General features: G+C 48.5%; 3 pseudogenes; all 3 read left to right on the top strand.

Annotated features, from left to right (window-relative positions):
* Positions 1-3,919: 3,919 nt before the first annotated feature.
* LOC124990154 (E3 ubiquitin-protein ligase RMND5A-like) lies at positions 3,920-5,051 on the top strand (annotated as a pseudogene).
* A 5,196-nt stretch (positions 5,052-10,247) lies between these two features.
* LOC124991943 (KH domain-containing, RNA-binding, signal transduction-associated protein 3-like) lies at positions 10,248-11,331 on the top strand (annotated as a pseudogene).
* Positions 11,332-16,686: 5,355 nt separating this feature from the next.
* LOC124991415 (uncharacterized protein C11orf98-like) lies at positions 16,687-17,071 on the top strand (annotated as a pseudogene).
* The last annotated feature ends 4,056 nt before the right edge of the window (positions 17,072-21,127 follow it).

Genomic DNA, 21,127 nt, shown 5'->3' with positions numbered 1-21,127 from the left:
CTCCCTCCACCCCTTACTCTGTGGAAGGGAGGAGATTCATCTTCCCTCAGTCCTGGGTGAAAACACTGGCAGATGCCTTGGCTCCTGGCTCCTCCTAGATAAGAGCTTGGAGCCCCTTTGGGGTCACAAACACAGTCTTAATTTGGGCCTCAGAATGGTCAGTCTGCAGGAGATCAGAATATGCCACCCCAGAATACACACCTTTTGGCATGAGGTTTGCTGAGCAAAAGGCAATTAAGAAGCCGTTGCAGGAAAGCCCCGCCCTCCCTGTGCTGGCCTACAAGCAGGACATGGTTTTGCACAGATGAAGGTGCCCTGCCCTGTGCTCCACAGGAAGAACACGGCTGGCCACCAAGACGCTCTGGACGCTGGAGCTGCACCAGGGGGAGGCTGGGCCCACCAGGCTCATGTGGCACTCTCGGCCTTTGTCTGCCAGGAGTTTGCCTTCCTGAGTTGCCTCCCTGAGACTTTGAGTTCTTTCCTTCTGTCTCATCACTGCTCTGAAAACCCAGTGCTCTTTGTGGAAGATGCTGCAGAAGCGGGAACCCAAAGCCACCTCTGGGACTGCGATTCCTGGTGTCTCCCCCGGATACAGGAAACACACAGGTTAATAAACTTCTCTTTTTCTGTTAGTCTGTCCCTAGCTACTGGGGCCGTCCCCACTAAGAATTTATGAGGGTTGAGGAAAGAAAGGAAATTCTTTTTCCTCCTATGAACTCACACTATTTAATCACATCCTCCAAGTTAGTCTTGGAGGTTAGTCTTCTCTCTCCCCCAGCTCAGCCGCTGTAGTCTTGGGGTGGGGGTGGATGATCTGCTCCAGACATGGCAGAAAGGGGGGCGGAGGTTCCTGGAAGAGTGGTTCTGCTGTCTGGGTGGCTTCCTCTCCTAACTTGCATGGGTTCCTTGGAGGGTCAGTCCCCAGTGTCGTTCCTCAGATCTCAGTGCCCGTTGATTCTGTCTGTCTGGACATCAGCAGAAGCCCTCCAGCATGCTTCTGGGCCCGGCCCTCCCTCAGGGGCCCACTGGACATGTTCCTGGGTGGCCCCGTGTTGGTTCTCTCTGTGGTTCTCAGGGAACTTTCCACCCTGTGCACTGACAGATAACCCTAGGCCTCTGACTGGGCTGTGCCTCTGCCCCCAAGCCCTGTGCTGGCTCCACCACCCAAACAGCCGCAGCCCACTCCCCACCTGGAGACATCTCTGGGGGAGGCAGGCCCCACACACTTGCTCAGGCTTTTCCAGGCTGAACCAGGAACCCATCCTTGCAGGGTTCTCTGAGGGTCCCCACAATTCTCTAGTGTAGAAGAATCCCCTGGAGATTTAGGGGGATCCCTCTGGCTGCTCCATGAGTGTAGAGCTGACTGAAGCGGGGAGATCAGTCAGGATGTTCGTGAGCTGGTGTGATCTCCCTAACACCATATGCTAGGTTCTGCCATCCCACCTTATAGATAAGGAAACCGAGGTTCCTGGAGGCAAGAACTAGGAGTTGGCTACAGAGCCATGGGCTTAATTTAATAGACTCCTGTCGCTGCAGTGAAGCCCAGGAGGCCTGGGACCAGGAGTCAACTGGATTCAAATGCCTTGGTGGCAGGACCCAAAGCTAAGGCAAATTCTTGACTTCCAGTGGGGTGCTCTCTGTCTTCCCTCCTCTCCCTCTCTCCCTCTCGTTCTCCCCTTTCTCCAATACAGTGGTCATATGCTGAATATGAACTCTGAGCACTCAAAATATGGCTCAAGAAACTAAGCAACTGAATTTTAAATTTTATTTAATTTTAATTGATTTTCATGAAATTGAAATACAGTGGTCACCCCTTATTTGTGGGTTCTCTTTCCATGGTGATCGGTGGCCAATTATTAAATGGAAATTATTAAATGGAAAATTCCAGTGGTAAGAAATTCATAAGTTTTAAAGAATGTCTATTACAGTTATGATCATTCTATATTTGTAGTTATTAGTTTTGCTGTTACTTTGTTACAGCAACTAACTTATAAATGAAGCTTTATCATAGGTACTGACTGCAGGTAAAACCACAGAATATACAGGGTTGCCTTCATTGGCTCTTCATTGCTGTGTCCAAAATACCTAACAAAACCAACTTAGAGGAGGAAAAGTTTATTTGGGGCGCCAGTCCCAGCCATGGCTGACAGCAGCCTTGTGAAAGACCCCTGTGAACCAGGGCTGAGCAGACTCAGTCCAGGACTGTCAGAGACCATGCTAAGTATGGCCATTGTTTTAACCACTAAGCTTAGGTGTGACTTGCTGTGCAACCACAGGTAACTAGGAGAGCAGGTGAGGAGCAAAGTCGTGTGTCCACCACTCAGGAATACCCACCACACCTGCCAGCAGAGAAGGGCTGCAGGATGTGTCTGCTGCCTGACTTTGTAAATAAAGTTTTATTAGAACACATGCCATTTACATATTAACTACAGATGTTTTCCCATCAGAATGGCAAAGTCCAGTAGCTGTGACAAGTCACCCAGCCCGCAAAGTCTGAAGTATTTACTACCTAGTTCTTTCTAGAAATTTGCTGATCTCTTTGATAGTCAGATTTCCCTGATTTCTTTTTAATATTTTTTAGTTGTAGATGGACACAATACCTTTATTTCATTTATTTATTTTTGTGTGGTGCTGAGGCTCCAACCCAGTGCCTCACGCGTGCTAGGCGAGTACTCTACCACTGACCCACAACCCAGCCCAGATTTCCCTGATTTTTGAGCTCAGGGATGTCCAAGGAAAGTTGAACAATGTGGTGTGGGTCGCTTTCCTGTGGGAGTTTTCAAAGCCAGCTCGTACTTTATGTCTTCCCTGCTAGGACGAGCCCTGAAAGTCTAGGGAGAGTCTGCTCCATGGGCTGGGGTTCCAGAGGGAAGGCGAATCTGTACCCATTTCCTAGGACTGCACAGCAGATACCACAAATGGGTGACTCAAAACAAGGGAAATGCATGTTTCTGGAGGTCAGCTGTGGGAAGCAGGGGGTCACCAGACCACACTTTCTCTGAGGGCTTTGGGGAGGATCCCCACTTGCCCCTATGGGATCCAGTGATTGCTGCAATTGATCCCTGACTTGTGGCTGCACCACTCCTGTCTGCATCCATTGTCACGTGGGGCTGGGCCAGAGCTGACCCACAATGGACATCCAGCATGAGCTAAAATTAAGCCTCATTCACAGAGAACCGCAGGGACTGGGGATCACCTGCCTCACAGCACAATGCAGGCTGTGCTGTGTGGTGCTAAATGTGAAGCCACACCACGGAGGCTGGCTATGCACCTCACTGTGGGTCAGGCAGGCAGGGACAGCAACCCCGTCAGCCCGTGATGGGAGGCTGAGGAGTGCCCAGGCTGCAGAGACTCGATTTCTAACATTCTCGAGTGGTTTGGTTCTCCATCAGCATACCTTTTGATTTTTTTCCAAGTACATCATCAATAACCATTTTAAGAAGCTATAATAATTTTAAGCTGTAGGTTGGTGCTCTCTAGGTCAAAGCAGAAACCATTGGACTTCATTTGGGCAGCAGCCATGACCTCCCCCACCCACTGCCTCTCTTCCCTACCCAAGCAGAAACCTGGTCCTGGCTGTTCACAGCTCTGCTTTACAGTCACTGCCAGCCCTGTCATGGCTTGGCTTGGGACTGGCTGGAGACCAACAAATATGCACCAGGGCCTCTCCCTGGAGTCGCTGACCTGGTGCAGCAGGGAGGACCTGGTAGGCGGCGGGGGCTCCCGAAAAACAAAACAATGGCGGCTCCGCGGGGCTGAGCGCTGCTGCGAGCAGGGCCAGGACGTGACGAAGGGGCCAGGCGACATGGGGAGGGCGCGCGGGGCTCCCCCGGCGCCTTGGCTAGCGCTCCGCCTCCGCGCCGGGTCGCCGGGACGCGCGCGGGAGCCTCGCGACCTGCCGCCGCTGACGCCACCCGGCATGGAGCAGTGCGTGACGGTGGAGCGCGAGCTGGAGAAGGTGCTGCTCAAGTTCTCGGGCCACGCGCAGCTGTGCGCGGCCTCAAGCGCAAGATCCTGCAGAGCCACGGCCAAGATGCTGAATTATCAGGGGCACTTTCACTTGTTTTGACACAGTGCTGTAAAACAATAAAGGATACTGTTCAAAAATTGACCTCAGACCACAAAGACATTCACAGCAGTGTCTCTCGGGGTGGAAAAGCCATTGACAAGAACTTCGATTCTGACATTAGCAGTGTGGGCATCCACAGCTACTGGCAGGCGGACAGCCAGCGGCTTCTCAATGAGGTGATAGTGGAGCACTTATTCCTCCAGGGGATGCTGGACGTGACCAAGAAGCTCTGCCCGGAATCTGGTCTTTCTGTAGACCCAAGTCAGAAAGAACCATTTGTGGAGTTAAATTGATTATTGGAAGCATTGAAAGTCAGAGTTCTAAGACCTGCCCCGGAGTGGGCAGTGTCAAACCGAGAAATGCTCATAGCGCAAAACAGCTCCTTGGAATTTAAGCTGCACCGACTGTATTTTATCAACTTGTTAATGGGTGGAACTACAAATCAGCGAGAGGCATTACAGTATGCTAAAAATTTTCAGCCATTTGCCCTAAATCATCAAAAAGACATTCAGGTACTGATGGGAAACCTCGTGTACCTGACACAAGGGATGGAGAACTCGCACCTCCTGGACGCGAACCAGTGGGCCAACATCTGTGACATCTTCACGCGGGATGCCTGCACCCTCCTGGGGCTGTCCGTGGAGTCCCCACTCAGCGTCAGTTTCTCAGCAGGTTGCATGGCGCTGCTAGCTTTAATCAACATCAAGGCCGTCCTGGAGCAGAGGCGGTGCACTGGAGTGTGGAACCAGAAAGACGAATTACCTATTGAAGTACACCTTGGTAAGAAGTGCTGGTATACTCTATATTTGTCTATCACATCCTTTGTCAGCAAACAACAGATAGCAACCCACCCATGAAATTGGTCTGTGGTCATATTATATCAAGAGATGCCCTGAACAAGATGTTTAATGGCAGCAAATTAAAATGTCCATATTGTCCAATGGAACAGAGCCCAGGAGATGCCAAGCAGATATTTTTCTGAAGAAAGGAATTTACTTTGCGGTTTGTAAGTGAAACTGACTTCTGGGTGCATTTCAGAAGAGAGCATTCCATGGAGTGCCGCTGACCGAGGACTCCCGTGTTACACAAGCCAGGCTCCAGAGATTGCAGCTAGCATGCGCGGGAGGGAGCCTGCAGTGTGCAGCTGGGCTACTGCTCCGTCTCCACTCTAATCCAGTAAACACCAGCAGTTGCCATCAGTGCAGGCTTTTCCACTAAGTTATTTGGAGGTTTTTTACTCATGAGCAGAAACAGAAGCCATGTTCTCGCTGCCACGCACTTGCTTCACTTTGGTCATTTCTTGATAATTGTTGGCCTTGAGAATGTTTGTGAAAAAGCTTTCTTACTGGTTATGTATACATAATTAGATGAAAATTCTTCAGAGAAAGTTTGACAAATTGAATTGTGGTTCCAAACCTATTTTTGCCTTCTTTTCCTTTTTGCTTGGGTGGAGAGGAAGCTGCCATAGAGTCCACACTTGCTTTCTGAGGTGTTCTTCTGCTCGGGCTGTCACCCAGAGGTCGCATTCCTACACTTGAGCTCTTTCTGGTCCCAGCAGGCTGCCTATTTAAAACACATCATGAATTTGTCAGGCTAGTGTGAGATGTCTTCCACCAGAACAGAGTGGAAGGAATATTATTATTATTATTATTATTATTATTTAACTTTAATTTGCTAAGAGCTGCTTGCTTTAAAAATATGTTCAATAAATGAAATTCTGAAGTTAAAAAAAAAAAGTCTGTACCAGGAAAGACTGCAAATCTGCCTAAATTTATACATAGATTTCCCAGGGCGGGGAGGCTCCCGTTTTTCCCTGCTGAGGTGAGATTGCTCTTGATTTTCTGACCACCAGAGTTGGCTTTATGAGGCAGGTGCTGCAGAGCGGGTTTCTTGAGTTTGGGGGTGGCACAGGGTAGGAGTTGAGCATCAGGAGTTGCTGATCTTGGGGGGCTGCTCAGATGCACACAGGGGCCTCCTTTTCAGAGGGAGTGCTGTGGAGTCCCTGTGTCCCTAACAGTGCAGGGATGAAGGCGACCTCTGGGTTCCCTCCCTTGATGCTCCAGAAACACCAATTCATAAAACACCAATTCATAAGCCCACCACTCCCGTGCTCCCATTTCCTCCTTTCCTCTCTCCCTGCAGCCGATTCTGCATCTCTTTCTGGGGCTGATGAGGCTGGTCAGCTTAATGAGCCTCCCTGGTCTGCCATCAGATAAATGGCGTACCATTAGCCGCCTCTTTAACAACCATCCTCGGGATGAGGACTCAATATCTCCTACATGGAAGATGGTCTGAAGAGCCCCCAGTCCCCGACTTGAAGTTCTGAGCCATTACTCAGCGGAGATTCCAGAGCCCTGACAACTGTGACAGCCGACTCCTCTGTTCCCTCCAGTTGACTGGAGATGGGAAGCAGGAGGCTTCCTTTGACTGGAGACTGATGCCTCCTGTGACACTCCTCCCACTGAGCAACAATTTCCCACCTGACCTATAGTGCCCCGGGCGCTCTCTCCTGGGGCCCAGACAGTCTGCAGACTGGGCTCCTGCTGGAGGCAGGTGGCTCCCCTGGCCTACCACAACCACAGTGTGGATTCCCAGGAAATCTTGCTGTACCCTGGAAAGAGCTAAATTAGTTGGACACTGGGTGACTACTTGTAGGAAAGTCCTCTCAAATCACTCACCAGCTGCCAATTTAAGTGGGCTTTTCTGTGACCCCAGACCAGCTCTCCCCAAACCCATCCCGCAGAGATGCCCAATGCCAATCAACAATGTTTCCCTCTGTCACTATTCAGCCTGTCTCTCCCCTGCTAGTCTTTGCCCTTCCCTGGCCTCTTCTCTAAAGGGTCCTGTGTTAATCAAGGTAGCCCAGGTGAATGGAAGGGGAGAAGGGTTCCACTAAGGTAGTGGACAGGGGACCTGGGATCTCCTCTCTTCAAGAACAAAGATGAGGTGATTGAAACATGCCACCACCACCAAACAGTTTCTAGAATAAATATCCATACCAAAAAGGAAGGAAGGAAGGAAGGAAGGGAGGGCAGGAAGGGAAGGAAAGAAGGAAGGAAGGAAGAGAAAGGAAGGAAGGAAGGAAGAGGAAGGAAGGGAGGGAGGGAGGAAAATCCTTAGGATAGGAAACAGTTAAGGACCAAGTGCCACAGTAGAGGTTGATACCTGATGACCTCAGTTTTCAAGATGGGGGCTTTAAAGGGGGGAGGTGGGGACATTTGGAGATCACTCAAGGTGATATGACTGGAATAGAGTCCCTGCTTAACCTGGAGCTGTGAACTGCTACCCTGAAGGTGGAGCAAAGCAGATCAGAAAGACTTCACCTATGGGAACAGGGACTTGGATAGAAGAAAGAAAGAAAAGAAAAGAGAAGAGAAGAGAAAAGGAAGGAAGGAAGGTAGGTAGGAAGGGAAAAGGGAAGGAGGGAGGGAGGGGAAAAGGGAAAGAGAGAAAAATGAAGAAAAAGGAAACATTCTTCAGATTAAAACCCCAGGACTATGCAAAAAATAGAGACAGAGTGATTTTTACTGCTGAGAGAACAAGAAGCCCAACCATGAGAGGACCATCAGAACTGATCCAGGCCATTTATACCCCTGAGTGTTGGCAGAGACAAATATGAAATCTGCCTACAGGAACAAGAGCCTACTGGATGCTCACAGGACCAGGACAAATGCTCAACATAAGCTTCCAACCAAAGACATTACAAAGCATCCCCCTAAACAAACCATCACGAGAGACACTAGAAGTAACCAAGGAAGAATCAGCTCCCTACTAACCCAAATTAATAGGACATCTGAACATTAAAGTGTGCTGAAAACTATGTGGAAGTAAAAGGAGGAATCGGAGCCAAAAAACAAGAGGACATTTTGAAACAAGGGAAAGCAGACCTGAAAAAACATCCAAGAGATCTAGAAGTGAAACAAATCTTTGTTGGAATTGTAAATTAATTTTGAGATAAACAGCAGAGCCCCAAACAACAAAGAACTAGAGACATGGAAGGAATCATCCAAAATGAAGCACGAGATATAAAGAGACAAAAAATATGAAAATATAGAAGTACAGCAAAGAAATCTGGAAGATAGGGTGAGCAGGCTGAACACATGTTTTCCAAGTTAGAAGAAGAGAATAAGGATGACGAGGGAGAAGCAAGTTCAACATGTGAAAAGACAAAAGAGTTTTCCATAAGTGAAGAAATGAGTCATCAGAATGAAAACAGGATAGATAAAAAATAAATACACATCTGACATACTGTGGAGAAACAAGAGAGCATCAAAGACACAGGGCTCTTAAAAACAATCAAAGAAATAAGACTAACTGCCTGAAATGACAATTTGATGGACAAACTTCTTAGCATCACAATGGATGGCAGAAGACAATGCTAGATAATCTTCAAAGTACTGAGCAAATGTGTCTGTTAATGTAGCATTAACTACCTAGCTAAACTATCATCCAGAAGTGAGGGTTGTTAATGCAGACATTTTCAGAAACAGAGATTTTACCATTATTCCTGGATGCTACTGGGAGAACTTTTAAGAGGTTTCCTTCAGTTGGAGTAGAAATTACTTCTGGAGAGATTTAAATGACAATCAAACTACTTAGCACTATCTATAAAACATATTAACATTAATAATGATAATAATGAGGAGTCAGGAAGATTAAAAATAAACATAAAATACTAACCAGCAATAACCTGCAAAATGGGAGGAAGAAATTAAAGTCTGAGCAGTAAGATTATAGGTATTAAGTCCAAATACAGCTGTTAAATCCCAATGCATCAATAATTACAATAATAGTAAATGTGTTAAACTTGCATGTTAGTTGACAGAGACTAACTGGATGAAAAAAGTCCAACTATACAAAAATCTGGAAGATAGGGTGAGCAGGCTGAACACATGTTTTCCAAGTTAGAAGAAGAGAATAAGGATGATGAGGGAGAAGCAAGTTCAACATGTGAAAAGACAAAAGAGTTTTCCATAAGTGAAGAAATGAGTCATCAGAATGAAAACAGGATAGATAAAAAATAAATACACAATACATACAATAAATAAGATACAGTTAAATCCAACAACACAGAAAGCTTGAAAATAAGGGTTGGGAAAATATGTATGCCAAAGAAAGCTGTGTAGAAATATTAATACTAGACAAAGGAGTCATTGGGACAAAAGCAAGTCTTTATTCAATGATAAAAGAAAGAATTCTTCCAGAAAATATACTAGACCTGAGCCGCTGTGTATTGATTTGTTCTCACCTGCAGAAAACAAAACCAATGGAGAAACTAAAATCCCACGATCATAGTGGAAACATTTTTAACATCTCTCTGTCAGAAAGTCATAGCGTAAATTAGTAATATCATAGAGGATTTGAGCCACACAAAACAAACTTGATCTAAACATACCCTGAAGCCAAATATCCTTTTCAAACAGACATCAGACTCTTAAAATTTAATCAGGTATTAGGCTACAAAGGAAGTTTCAGTGACTACCAGAGAATTGGTATCACTTCCACTCTGATACTAAATAATAAAACATAAAATCCCAAATTTAGAGGGTAAAAAGCATACTTCTGTTGAGTTCGGTGGTGCGTGCCTGTTATCCCAGAGGCTTGGGAGGCTGAGACAGGAGGATGGAGAGTTCAAAGCCAGCCTCAGCAAAAGTGAGGCTCTTAGCAACTCGGTGAGATCCTGTCTCTAATATACGAAATAGGACTGGGGATGTGGCTCAGTGGTCGAGTGCCCTGAGTTCAATCCCGGTACCCCACCACCACCAAAAGAAAAACATACTTCTAAGTTATTCAAAAGATGAATCATAACATATTATCAAGGGGCCGCGGGCGCGGGGCGCTCGCACGGCGGTTCAGAGTGCGCAGCTCAGGACGGGCGCCGCTGGCTGGTGAGCCGGGCTGCCTGCGTCGGAGTCTCCGCGAGAGCCACGCACCCGGCCCGAGGCCCGTCTGACCGCGCCGGCGCCCGCAGCGCGGGGCGCGTCCCGGAGGCTGCGGCCGCCCGCGCGCAGTCTTGAGCGCCGGGGGACCGGACTGAGCGGCCGGTGCCCGCCCCGCGCCGCCGCCCGCACGCTCGCCGGGCTCAGCCGCTGCCGCGGTGTCTGGTCCGGTCCGCGCCGCTGGGACGCGCGCGGGTCGCGCTGCGGGGTCCTGTCCCGGGCCCGGGCGGCCGGCGAGCATGGAGTAGAAGTACCTGCCAGAGCTGATGGTGGAGAAGGACTCGCTGGACCCCTCCTTCACGCACACCCTGCACCTGGTGAACCAAGAAATAGAAAAGTTTCAAAAAGCAGAAGGCAAGGATGAAGAAAAGTACATTGACGTGGTGATTAATAAGAACATGAAGCTGGGACAGAAGGTGTTAATTTCTGTAAAACAGTTTCCTAAGTTCAACTTTGCTGGAAAGCTTTTGGGTCCACGTGGCAATTCCCTGAAGCGGTTATAAAAAGAAACCTTGACAAAAAAGTCCATCCTGGGGAAAGGCTCCATGAGAGACAAGGCAAAGGAAGAAGAGTTGAGGAAGAGTGGAGAAGCTAAGTACTTCCACCTCAGTGATGATCTCCATGTCCTCATTGACGTTTTTGCCCCACCAGCAGAAGCCTATGCCCGGATGGGCCATGCCTTGGCAGAGATCAAAAAGTTCCTCATCCCTGACTACAGTGATGAGATCAGACAAGCACAGCTACAGGAGTTAACATATTTGAATGGTGGTTTAGAAAATGCAGATGTCCCAGTGGTTCGGGGGAAACCCACCCTGCAGACAAGAGGTGTGCCCATCCCAGCAGTAACCAGGGGAAGAGGAGGAGTTACTGCCCGGCCAGTTGGCGTTGATGTGCCCCGTGGCACTCCAGCTCCCAGAGGAGTTCTGTCCACCCAGGGATCAGTGAGTCGGGGAAGAGGGCTTCTCACTCCCAGAGCAAGGGGGTCCCCCCCACTGGGTACAGACCTCCACCGCCATCCCCAACACAAGAGACCTACAGAGAGTATGACTACGATGATGGATACAGCACTGCATATGAGGAACAGAATTATGATTCCTAGGAGAACAGCTACAGTGCGCCAGCTCAGTGTGGAGCTGATTATTATAATTATGGATACTGACTCAGTGAGCAGACTTAGGATTCCTATGGGCAAGAGGAGTGGACTAACTCAAGACACAAGGCACCTTCAGCGAGGACAGCGAAGGGCACCTACAGAGACCAGCCATGTGGCAGATACTGATTGTACTGTCTGATGTTATGAAATAGCCAATCTCCACCCGTCCTGTATACTATTCAAAGTATTTTTTTTTCTATGAACAATCCCTTTTTAAATAAATCAAAATGCTTAAAATATGAATGAATGGAACTTAAAACAACTTTGTTGAAACATCAACCTGGGCAGGAAAAAAAAAGACATGTAAAATTTTGTTATTTCCAGTCTGTATATGAAAAAATAGGTCATCAAAAGGAAAAAAATAACTTTGATTAATAACTAGTGTTAAAACAAATAGGATTGCTAAATATGTTAATACATTCTTCTAACATAAGCCTCACCTTTCATTTTAAAGCTTTCCATAGAATTTAGTTATTTCATCTTTTAGTCATATGCTAGTTTTTTTTTTTTCTCTTGCCAACATGCATTAAAAGAGAAGCCAATTATAAGTACAAATAATGTGGTATTCTTTTGTAACTCAAATCTTGAAATGTTCTGTAGTGTTAAGCAAAGTCTCCTCTTGCTTGATACTAAATGAACTTTTGAAAGAAAAAAAAATCAAATATTTAGAACTAAAGGACAGTCAAACAAGGGATATACCTAATGCAGTAACAGTAATTTAAAACACTTGCTAGTTAGCAAGTAACAGTGGAAATTCATAAAATAAGCATTCAATACAAGAAATGGGAAATTGATACTAGAGAAATGGAAGGACAGAAATGATAAAGATAAGGACAGAAATTCAAGGACAGAAAATAGACAAAAGAAAGAACTAGCAAATGTGTAGTGGATTCTTTAAGAAGATAAAGTAGATAAACTTTTGGAATTAAAGATCATGAAAAAAAAGGCAAAAACACATGTGAACATTATCAGAAGGCACAAATTCACAGTAGAATTCATTACAAAAGTTTAAAAAACCCATGAGCAACTTGATGTAAAAAAATGTTACAGCAGATGAAATAGACAGATGTATAAAAATATAAACTATCAAAACTTTCAAAAAGTAATAGAAAAAAGGAAATCTGTGTGTGGTATAATAAAAATAAATATTTGGTCTTCGTACCCAGATCCAAGCTCAGAGCTGCTAAAATCCTTGGGATTTTCCTGAGTGAAAAGAATGTCTCTTGTTCTTCTAGAGTTTGGGTTAATAAGGTGAAGCCTGGTGGCGCCCCTGTGGCTTGGAGATGGATGCTGGTCACTGGGAACTGGGGCCTTCCAGCTTCATTCCCTGACCTCCAGAGCAAGGAGAGGGGCAGAGACTGCATTTGATCACCAACGTCCAATGATTTAACCATCATTGCAAATAATGAAACTTCAGGACCACCCTCAAGGAGTTCCTGGGTTGGTGAGCATATTCAGGTATTGGAACGGTGGCACACTTGGGAAGGGCCTGGAAGCTTCATGCCCTCCTCCTCTCAGGCCTCGCCTCTGCACCTTTTCCATTTGGCTCTTCTGAGGGGTCCTTTGTAATAACACTGTAATTAGAAGTAGAATACTTTCTTCAGTCCCAAAAGCCATTCTAGAGAATCACTGGACCTGAGGAATCTCCAAGTTTGCAATCAGGGGATGGGGGTGCAGGCAATCTGGGGCACCTGCCTAGCTCCATTAGCATCTGGTGTTGGGTGGGAGCTGTTGTACAGGATTGTCCCTTAACTTGTGGGATCTGCACCAACCATAGATGTCAGAATTGAATCAAATTGTTGGGCATTGTCTCTTCCAAATTCACATATTGAAATTCGAGACCCAGGGTGATGGCATTAGGAGGAGGTGATTCCATCATGAGGACATGAAAATAACTCAGATTAAAGGCCTAAATGTGAGAAGTCAAAATGTTTAAAAAAAATGGACTTTTTAGGAGAAAATATAGGAGAATGTTTACAGGACATTTAGAGAAAGATGTGGTAGAATTCCAAAAGCATAATATACAGAATAAGAAATACATTTAACTTTTACAAAATTTAAAGTTCGTAAACCAAAAAGATATTGTGACAAAGTAGAAGGATAAGCTGCACTCTGGGAGATGTTTAAAAACTACCATACTGCTCAGTTAATATGGTATGGGTGGAAGGAAGGAAGAATGGATGGATGGATGGGTGGATGGGTGGGTGGATGGGTGGATGGGTAGATGGTGGGTGGATGGGTGGATGGGTGGATGGTGGATGGATGGATGGATGGGTAGATGAATGGGTGGATGGGTAGATGGTTGAATGGTGGATGGATGGATCAGTGGATGGACAAATGGATGGGTGGAGGGATGAGTGGATGAGGGGACTAAAAGAGAGGTACTTATTTAATTATTCTGCCTGTCCTGATAATGGGAAGGAAGACTGAGTGGGTTTTGTTTGTTTTTACTGCTTTAATATAGTGTTTTAATATAAAATCTGAAGTATAGTAAGGCAGATCAGGAGACATATGCCATTGGGAAGACAATTTTTATTCACAGTTCCCAGAGAGGGAGGACACACCACGGGGAGAAGGGGAGGACATGGGGGAGCACCAGGGTCTGTCGTGAGGCAGAGGGAGGGAAGGGAAGTGGATGAGTGTCTTTATTGTGGTTCTTCCACAAAGGAATGGAAAAGTCAGGGCGGGTAGGCCTACACTGGCTAGTTTGAGTAATTTCTGGGTGCTGTGGTACATGGGACTCTACCACCTCTCTGGTACCTGGCCCTGAGATGACAAGGGCAGTGTCAATTGTGGCCTCCATGTGAGCACAGTGAAGGAGATGGTGGGGGTGCTGGTCCTGGGTGGGCTGTTGTGTATTTGGGAATCATGCCTTTTGAGTGGGGGTGGTGTGGGGAGGAGGGGAGGGAGGCAGGAGGCCATGGCAGGTGGCCCAGGCAGATCATGCAGTAGTCCAGGACAGGTCACATCTGGTGATCAGATGCAGGGCAGGTGTGGAAACCGAGTTTGCATGAACCAGAGTATGGTGCCCAAGCCCTTCCCCTTCCTGTCTCTTTATCTCTGTTTTCCAGTGAATGGCTGCCCTATCTGTAGCCTCGAGACACAGGATGGAATCAGAGTGCCCAAAGCAAGAGTTCACTTATTGGCGTACCTTATTTTTGGTGCCTGGCACCCAAGGCCCAGCACAGCCTGCCCAAGCCCTGGTTCCTACCTTCACCTGCTGTGGCAGATAAGGGACAGGCTGAGGGAGGTGATGTCCATGCCCCACCCCAGCCTCTAATGTGGATCAGCCCATCTCTGCCCACTTGCCTCACATGCCAAGACCAGCTTGTTGCTTGAACGCTTTTCCACCAAGCCCCCTACATGCACAAAGTGCCTCTGGCTTGGGTGAGTGAAATCTAGCCTAGACTGATCTTTTGATTATTCATTTGTGGTGCTGGGGATGGAACCCAGGGCCTTGCACAATATCCCAATATTGCTACATGCCAGTCCTATGGACTGCCTTGTAGTAGCAATTTTGTGACATTCAAATGGCAGCCCAGCTGTTAGGTTTTCTTCTGGGAGTGGTGTTCTGACATAGGCACTCCGGTGGCCTGTGACATGCAATGCCCAGACCAGCATCTGGGTGCCTCAGCCCACTCTGCTTCTAGCATTCACTATGCAAGGGAGCCAACCTGGATGGAGTGGCTCCTCCCAGGCTTCAAATCAGGGAGGCCACTCCCTCCAGATTCACCAGGCCAGACCCGGATCCACCCACCTAAACCTGGAGGCACTAGGAAGCTTCTGCTGCTTGGGAACATTCGCTCAATTTCCTGGTGAGCCCTGTTACACAGTAGGCACTCCCCAGGAGCCCAAGTGTAACTAACGGAGTCCCCATCCTCAGCAGCCTGCAGGCCCCAGGGTGATAGAAAACCAACCACCCAACGTGGAAGGAACAGGACCAGCTCTGTCATCTGCAGTCCCTGGTGCAAAATGCAAATCCAGGGCCCGAGTTCAAAAATTACTGAGAACTTCAAGTCCACGAGGGTGGACCAGTGAGCCAAGCATAGGGTCCCTGCTTGAATACAGCTGGCTATGGGGAGGAGGCAGAAGACCTAGGTGTGTGGAGAAGTTGTATCTACCCAGGCACGGGGAGAAGGGACAGGGGTGAGGGCCTCAGGGAGGAGAGGGGAGGCACTTTTTAAATCCTGTTATTGCAGAGATAATATCAGAGCCTTGGAAGATAAAAAGTTGTTGCCAGGTGGGAAAAGTTGGGACTGGGGTGGAGCAGGTGAGTAAACCAGGTAGACAGTAGCCACTAGAGGCACAGGAAGTAGGAGGCTCTGGCTTCCCCAGATCTGCAATCAACTCAGGCCAGCTGGAGCAGAATGCTGAGGGGCTTGGATGGCAGATCAGTTACCTGTACCACCTGACAACTTTCCCCACCCTGGAGCAGCTGGAAGCTACGCTATTTTCTCAGAGCTTCTGGGGGACAGGAACTGGGTGTGGCTCAGCTAGGTCCTTTGGCTTACTGGCTCTCACAGGTCACAGTCAAGATGTTGGTGGGGTTGGAGTCATCTCCAGGCTGGCCTGAGGGAGGGTCTACTGCCAACCTTGCTTATGTGGCTGTTGGCAGGATTCAGCTCTTTGCTGACTGGTGGCCAGAGGCCTCCCTCAGTTCCCTGCCCCATGGGTCTCTCCACAGACCTACCCTGCACCAGTATGACAGAGGAGAGAGACTGGGGTCAGGAAGAGCCACAGTCTTTTTATGACCTAATATTGGAAGTAATGGTCCATCACTTTTGCTCTATTTTCTCACTAGAAATGGGGTGTGAGGTCCAACCCACGCTCCTGAGGTGGGGGATCGTCATGCTGCTAATGGGGCCAGCCTGTAGCACCCAGTGACTATATGAGATTCAAATCCAAGTGTTTCTCTGGGGGAAAAAAAAAAGGTTACAGGTGTGGTTAACACTTGTAGTCAGCAGACTTTAAGCAAAGAAGAAGAGCTTTGATAATGTGGGTGGGCCTCATCCAATCAGTCCCAGCCTCAAGAGCCAAACTCAGCTTTCCTGAGAGGAGGGAATTCTGTGTCTGCTCCTGCTTGAGTCTCCAGCCTGTTGCCTGCCTGTGCACGTCCTTAAAATAAATCTGTTAATATTTACACATACATATGCTATTGGTCCTGTTTCTCTGTGGATACGGGCTCGCGCCTGGGAGGAATCATCATGGAGGCTGTTCTGGAGGCTGCCCTGCTGGTTTGGCTTCCTGGTGCTGCTGTCGCAGAGTGCCACAGATTGGCAGGCTTGCACAGCACAGATTCATTTCCTGTCGGTTCTGGAGGGCTCAAGACTGACATGGTGCCGTGGTCAGAGTTGGTATCCTTGACTTGCAGATGGCTGTCTACATGTGTCTTCCCTCACAATGTGTCTAGAATCCCTATTTCTTCTCATGAAGACACCCACCAGTCAGGTTGGACTAGTGCTGGCCTGAGTGACCTCATTTTGACTTGGCTGCCACTGTAAAGACAGTATCTCCAGAAGGCACCCATGGGAGGTCCAGGGGGGAAGATTAACTGGCCCCAAACTGATCTGAGGAAGAAGCCATTCAAGCATCGGTGGATGTTGAACAGAGAGAAGCAACTGAGGCATCAGGTGGTCGGGGCTGTGATACATGAAGGGCTGATCACACGGCATCACATCAAGAAGCGGGCATCCAGTGCATGTGCCAATATTACTGTCAGGGAAGAAACACAGAAAACTCCTGCTGCAGATTCAGCTTGCTCAGAAAGAAAAGGCAGCAATGGAAGTGGAAGTTCCTTCAAAACCAGCCATGACTAGTGAACCACAACCCAAATAACAAAAGAAGATCAACTCCCGCCCCCTGCAGGATGTAGACATGGAGAATCTTGAGGATGAGAGCTCAAGTTCTTAACTCTTCCACCAGATTTTCAACTGGAGCCAACAGGATTGGGCAGCTGTTACGAGGGTTTTGAAGAAAGCATTACCTGCTTTCACTCATCCCCATTCCTTTTACATGATGGCTTACTGACTTTCCTGGAGGGATATTTTGGGAGGGAAGAGGGTAGACAAGAAAGATTCAAGAGGTTCCAACTTCCATTTATAATAAAGCCCTAGAGCTTTGACTGACGTGTGTGATAAAGTATAGAAATGGCGGATGGGCCATGAAAAGGTCTATGGGTGTGGATGGAGACAGTCTAGAAACACAGACTTGCTTGAGCAAAAATAATGAGGAACTAGTCTTTGGTGACGTGGTCCAAAGGTCACCAACTTTTCTCTCCAACTTTCCATTTCTGACAATAATAGAAGTTATTGTAGGAATGACATGGGGTAAGGATCCTAATCCCAGTCTTGCCTTGGCCCCTGTGCGACCAGGATGGGCAAGTCACTTTATTTCACGTTCGTCTTGCTTCCTTCGCTGGATTATGTTTTTAATAAAATAAATACCAAACATTAAAAAAAAAAAAAAAAACTATCTCCAAATACAGACAGCCATAGGTCCTAGGGTTAGAATTTCAATATTTGATGCTGGGATACCCAGTTCAGAGTACGCACAGGCACATTGCCTGCTTACCACAGTCTGTATGAGTCACTGTGAGCTTCCACAACAAAACGCTATAAACGAGCGGCTTAAAACACACACACACTTAGGTTCTCACAGTGCTGGAGGCTGAAAGTCTGAGTCCAGGGGTGAGCCTGTCGGGTCTGGTGAAGGTTCTCTTCCTAGTCTGTTCACATGGAGGAAATAGAAGGCCATGAAGTTCTCGGTGTCTCCTCTCTGGGCACTAATCCCATCACGAGGGCCCCACCCTCATGCCTTCATCTACCCCTAATCACCTCCCATGTTCCCATCTCCACATAGCATCACCTCAGGAGCTAGGGCTTCCACGTGTGAAATTGGGGGCAGGCACCCTGGGGTTGCTGTGGCTCATGCAAAGGTGAGCTGCCATTGTCAGTTGCCCACCAATCCCTTCCAGGGCCAAGAATCTCCAGGATGGGGACTACCTAGGCAATGGCCACTGGCCCTTACAAGACTGGTCAAGCTTCCCTGGGGCTTGGGTACCATCTACTGCCTAGACTGAGACAGGTGCTGGTCACAGGAGGTCAAGCCACCTGGAAGCTGGGAGCTTCTTGGCGCTTCAGTGTGGGGAGTAGGGGATTCCAGGGAGACCCCACTGACCTTTTCAAGGGTTCTTGTCATTGATTCCCCAGCCCATGGTCTTCTCCAGCAACTGAGTTATCAGGTTGCACAAAAGAAACCCCCCAGAACTTTCCTGGCCTTTGGTATGCATGCATTTCCCCAGTTCCACTCCCACCTGCTGCCCTGCGCTCCCTCCTGGGGACTCCACCCACCAACAGCAGTGTTTGGGTACCTTCCCTGCCCCATCCTTGTCCTCAGCCTTGTCCTAGCTGTGATCTGTACCCCCAGATGGGGGAAGATGCAGCCCTGGTGCTGTACTGGCCCCTGTTAACATGTACTTCCCAGGGCTGGAGAGATCTTTAAGACCCCCAAGGCCATTCGATGGACTGGGGCCAGCTAAGCCACAAGCAGAAATGGCAGCCCTGTTTTTGGAAGCCTGTGCTGATGGAATTGGAGTGCTACCCCACACCATTGCCTGACCTGGGATTCCTTTGGTCATGTCTCATGGGAACTGTTTGTGGGCATTTGCTGCTTAACACCATCCCAGCCAGGCCCTGCCTGGGGTACTGCGTGTCCAGCTGTCCTTTTGCACACCTCTCTGGAACTGATGTTCCAGGAAATGCAGAGAGACCTTTGAAAAGAGAATCAAAGCAAACCTCAGGCCCAGATTAAGTAAACCCTAGTATCTTAGCAGGTTGGATCAGGGCATGAAGCCCAAAAACCAAAACACGCAGACCATGTGCACACACTGGGATATTTAGATAAAATCATGTATATTTATTCACATGCCAGGAATATGTGCCTACTAATATCACGTGTTTTGAAAGCATACAAACTCACATCAAAGTTGCAAAAATCTGAAGTGTAGCAATCAATGCTGATTAGGTTCTTACTTTGATTAACAAAAATAAATATCAGGAGGGACACTGGCTGAACCAGGTACAAGACTACTCTCATCTTTGCTGGATCTCAGATCAGAATGGTGTTTCCTGGGAAGCAGGCCCTGCAGGTGGACAAGGCTGGCCTGCCATTTACCTGTAGAAACCCACATGTTACCTCTGCAGGTAGATGGCTCCCAAATCTACAACAGCAGCCCTGACCCCTCATTTCCCATGCAACACCCGGCTGGTCACCTGTGCTTACGCCCAGTGACACCCAGTGGGGCGCAGGCTCCGTGCAGGGCCAGAGGGAGTCAGCCATGATGCCAGCACCTGAGGATGGACCCTTCCTGCCTCCTCTCATCCAGACCCATGCTCTGGGCTGCAGGTCTGGTCCACCCTGGATGAGCTTTCTTCAGAGCAGTATCCAAAGGACTAGAAAAACTTGTCCCTCTCTAGCCACACCTTCATGCCAGGAGATGGGCAGGGGCAAGGGACTGTGGGGTTCTCCTGGGGCTGCCACAAAAAGTGCCACAAACTGGGTGGCCAGAGAATGCATGCTCTCATGGTGCCAGAGGCCAGAGGTTGAAAAGCAGGAGTTGGCAAAGTGGGCTCCCTCCAGGACCCTGGGAGAGGAACTATTCCAGGCTGTCCTGGGGGACACTCCACCTCACCAAGCCACAGCTAAGCCATTTACCTGTCCTTTCTAGAAAGGAGAGGAGAGGAGAGGAGAGCAGCATTCCCAAACTGCCCTGGGTCACTCCAGCCTGCAGACACCCCCTGCTCCTTCCCATGATCCCCTGTCCCAGCAGCACAGACGAGATGGAGGGCACTGGGGAGCCCTGCAGTTGTGCTGACTGCCATCTTTCTGAGGATGGCTTCCTCGGGCTGCCACATACCAGGAGCATGCAGAAGTCCCCAGGAATCCTGCGGGGCTGACAAGATGGTATGACAGGAGGCTCAGACGGGGTTCTGCCACTGACCAGCTGTGAGGCTGGTGCTTCCCCTCCACACAGCCTCGGTCTTCCAGAGTATCAGCAAGTGGGAGGAATGCTTCTTGCCAGGTGGCGTGGACTGAATGTGTGCAAGTGTCCCCTGATAAATCTCCCCTGGCAAGAGCCATGATGACCTTGTTCATCAGTGTGTCCCCGTGACTGCAGTCAGGGTCTGGCCTTCAGTAGGTGCCCAGCCCAGGTGAATGAATGAAGGATGGCAGGAGAAGTTCAAAGTGGAACAGCAGTGGGAGGAGGGACAGCCCCACGGGAGGATGAGAAGACAAGAAACCAAGAGGGTTTATTGACATCTGGGTACAGGTCCGCTGGGTTCAGATGCGGCTCTAAGAAATTTACAATTATTAATTCAACAAACACTCATGACTGCCTTGTGAAGTTAGTGCCATTGTTATATCCGTTTTACAGGTGGGAAAACTGAGGCACAGAGGTTGAGAGACTTGTTCAAGGTCCCAACAGCTGGCAGGGCAGAAGCCAGAGGCCAGGACTAGACCCGGCTGTGGACTCCAGGCTCTGAACCACCGCAGTCCTCTGCCTTCCCGCACTCAAATCGCCCAAGCTCCCCACCCCAAGAGCAGAGGAGGAAGGTAGAGTGGAGCCGAGACGAGGGGCAGGAGAGGAGGGCTTTGTCATACTGGGGACCTGATCCTCACCGCCAGCACTGAGAGCACGGCCCAGACTGCAAACCCCAATGGCCTCAGGCACCTGTGTGTGGCTGGCCACAGAAGTTTGTGAAGGAATGAAGACAAACACTGAGGCTTCAGAACAGCTGTCTGGAAAGACCAGAGCTCCCCACAGAATCCCAGTGTCTACACCTGAGAGAGGTCGGCACCATCTCAGGGGCCCCCCCGGGACCCTGCAAAGAGGGAGGGGGGCCAGCAGGTGGTTCCCACAGGTGGCAGCTGACAACCACCTTCCCAAACTCCCCTTAATTTAGACTA

This window comes from Sciurus carolinensis, chromosome 8 (genome assembly GCF_902686445.1).
Source record: "Sciurus carolinensis chromosome 8, mSciCar1.2, whole genome shotgun sequence".
Lineage (NCBI taxonomy): Eukaryota > Metazoa > Chordata > Mammalia > Rodentia > Sciuridae > Sciurus > Sciurus carolinensis.
The sequence above is the reverse complement of the archived record's forward strand: the minus strand, read 5'-3'. Positions and strand labels throughout refer to the sequence as shown.